Source organism: Myotis davidii, unplaced genomic scaffold (genome assembly GCF_000327345.1).
Source record: "Myotis davidii unplaced genomic scaffold, ASM32734v1 scaffold79, whole genome shotgun sequence".
Lineage (NCBI taxonomy): Eukaryota > Metazoa > Chordata > Mammalia > Chiroptera > Vespertilionidae > Myotis > Myotis davidii.
The window spans coordinates 7,547,547-7,550,792 of record NW_006294339.1 but is presented as its reverse complement, the minus strand read 5'-3'; the positions used below and the strand labels follow the sequence as shown (position 1 = coordinate 7,550,792).

The window sequence follows — 3,246 nt, the reverse complement described above, 5'->3', positions numbered from 1 at the left end:
AGAACCTGGACAGAACCTGGCTGGAGAACCTAGCAAGAGAACATGGACACAGAACCTGGCTGGAGATCCTAACCAGAACTTGGCTGTAGATTGTGGCTAGAGATCCTGGCAAGGCTGCTAATCAACTGAACGCTGTCTCCGTGTCATTCCTTCTTCGCCGACTCCATCCACACCTTTGGGGACCCCTGGACCTGCTGGGGTTGGGCCCCAGCAAAACAATACATAACTAAATGGCTGTGTTCCAATAAAATATTATTTATCAAAAAAAGAGTAACCAGTACTCAATAAAAAGGCAAAATTAACACTAAAAATAATCTAATACAAAATGTTAATTTTGAGAGGTTCCCACAAAATCTGAAGGACAGAGAAGAAAATAAGAAAAGATAGTAGATCTAGAAGAATATGACTAGAAATCTAACCCCCAAAGCCTTGGTATTGTAAAATAAGAAAACAGAAAAATTGTTCAAGATATAAAAACAAAAGTTACAACTGAAAAAACTTTGCAAAGATGGAAGAGGAGAAAAAAGTTATCTGTGTACAGATGAAAAGGATTTACACTGCTCTAAACTAAGAAAAAAATGCACCCATGTCAATCCTGACAAATCTTATGTATTAAAAAAGACAAAGTATTTAAGGCTCTCTAGGCCAAAAACAAAATAAAACTAAACCAAAGGAAATAAAGAGAAAAAATAATTACAAATGAACAGAAATCAGACTAACCTCAAACTTCTGCAATAATAAATGTCAGAAGACAGTGGAGCTGTGCTTATGGAATTCCAAAGAGGGAAAATGTAAATGAAGCCAAGTTACATTACATTCATATGCAAGATCACATAGTACAATGGTCCAGGGCAGAGGATTTGAGTCAGACAGCCAGGGTTTACATCCTGGATGCCTCATTGATCCATGTCCTTGGACAAGTTATCTACATGTCTCATCAAGTGGTTATTTCAATTAAATGAGAAATGCACATAAAGTTCTCAGAAAGCTCACTGAAGGCCATTTTAACTTAATAAATTAAATTGAAGTTGGAATTTGAACTCTAGGATCTGACTCACAGATCTTGTCCTCTAGTCCTGATTTCTTTGACTTGATATTAGTAGTTTGGCACCTGCTTCTGTGATTAGAATTATAGTCTTGTTATGACGAACAGAGCCCATTCTCACATTTAAGTTGTCAATGACTTTTTGAAGGTGCTAACTTCAAATAAAAAATATGGAAGATTTTACTTTGGGTGATTGGCACACAATGCAATATACAGATGATGTATCATAGAATGGTACACTTGAAACCTATATAATGTTATTAACCAGTATCACCCCAATAAATTTAATTAAAAATATAGAAGAAAACATTTTATTCAAAGATTCTTAAGAAATGTATTAGTCATATTAGTCCTATGCATCATTTAAATCAGGTAACATCCACACTCAGTACTTAGAAAATTTTCCCACAGTCTCCTTCCCCTACTATCACCACATAATCAAGAAGGGGCAAGAGAGTTTCCAGTGCCATTTGTCCAGAGGCCTCATCTCATATTTGATAACTCCTATCAGTTTTGAAAAAATAAATGCTATGCAGTGTGAAAATATGAATAGATCTGGGTTTTGTTTGTCAGGCTGTTGTTTTTCAACAGATCAGAAGATGCTCTAGTTATAAGCTTGGGGCTCCTGTAAAGGCCTAGAAATAAATTGGGGCAAGTGTAAAAGACAGGAACTACTTCTACTGCAGTTCATTCTCAGATCTGTGCTAATATTAGATCCTGCTTGTCCTTCCTTGCCTAGCCTTCAGCAGCTCATGTAGTCATCAGCTTATCTGGCTTGAGGTTCTATATACCTATGCTTGATGTATTCATGTGCCCCAAAATGAATGAAGCTCTGGCGGCCATATTTTTCTGTACGAATCTAAGAACTTTGCCGATTTGTGATATCATGTACAGGAAATGTTTTATGCAATGTAAGCAAAACTAGTTACATAGCTAACGAATTATTTTTATTTAAAGAGAATACAATCATGTGACACTAGAAATCTAGAAAACCTAGGACATATATTTCACAACTTGCTCTTTCTTTTTGCTTAACTTCTGATGGGTAAGAAGGAGATAAAAATTCTTATTAGATGTAATTTGGTTGCTAGCAACAGAAACTGCCCTTGGCTCACATATGCAAAATAAATATTTGAAAGGATATGAAATATTACCCAAAATTAGGGAAAAATAAAACTTCAGGAAGTGCCAAATCAAAAATTAGGAGAGATACAGAGACAGAGAGTGGGAGAGAGGGAGGAAGGGAAGAAAGAGGGAATGGAGAAAGTGATAGAGATTAATTAGACAAGGTGAGTCACAGCACTGTCCAGGAAGGGTATGGGCCCTTGATTATGGTCCATTGCCCCAGAAAAGAACATATTTATATATAAATGGAAAGTGGATGGATGCTGGACAAGCAAATATAAGTGATTTTTCAATACCAAAGCATTCCTAAAGTACTTGTAAGCTTACATGACTCTGATTGTCACATGCAGATGTATTGCTCAATGCAATTTCTGCTTGGGGACTTCACTAAATAGTGTCTATGTGCACTCACCACTCATTCCTACTCCCTTCTATGTTCTTTCCTGTGTTGCAATGCATCCCATACTTGGGAAGGCTAAAAAGAACATTTTTTAAAACTCTCTTGACACCAAAGTTCTGAAATTGATTTAAGTTCCACCAGAGATTTAAAAGACAGAAGGAAGTGAGAAGTGGGACAAAGATATTTTAAGTATTTATTTCCCTGCAGTAGTAGGAACCCCAGGCCCTGGCAGGCATCAGTTTTCCAGTGGCTAAATGCAGTTTGTGCAGACAAGTCACCAACCTCATGGTCAGAGCAACTGAGACATGAGCCAGAATTTCCTGCAATGTTCTGGTTTCTAGACTATATCTGCTGAAGGAGGCCTGACCCTGAGCCTAGCAACAGACATCAATTTCCATTCTACTGAGCCTTGCAGTCATTTGTGGGCACCTAATTCCTTATATTGAAGTCCTTTCTAGTGGAGATACTTAAAGGAGCTTCTGTTTCCTATATTGCAGCCCAAATAATACAGGTGTCAGAAAGCTCCTTCAAGCCTGGCAGGAGTGGCTCAGTTGGTTGAGAGTCCTCCTTGCACAGAAAGGTTGCTGGTTGCTGGTCAGGGCACGTACTTGGGTTTCCAGTTTGATCCCCAGTTGGGAAGCATACTGAAGGCTACAGAAGGCAACCAATCAATGTC

General features: G+C 37.9%; 1 protein-coding gene across 1 annotated transcript in view; it reads left to right on the top strand.

The window, feature by feature from the left end:
• The window catches only part of LOC102755005 (chromosome unknown open reading frame, human C1orf87), a 77,972-nt gene that overhangs the window by 54,190 nt on the left and 20,536 nt on the right, over positions 1-3,246 (top strand).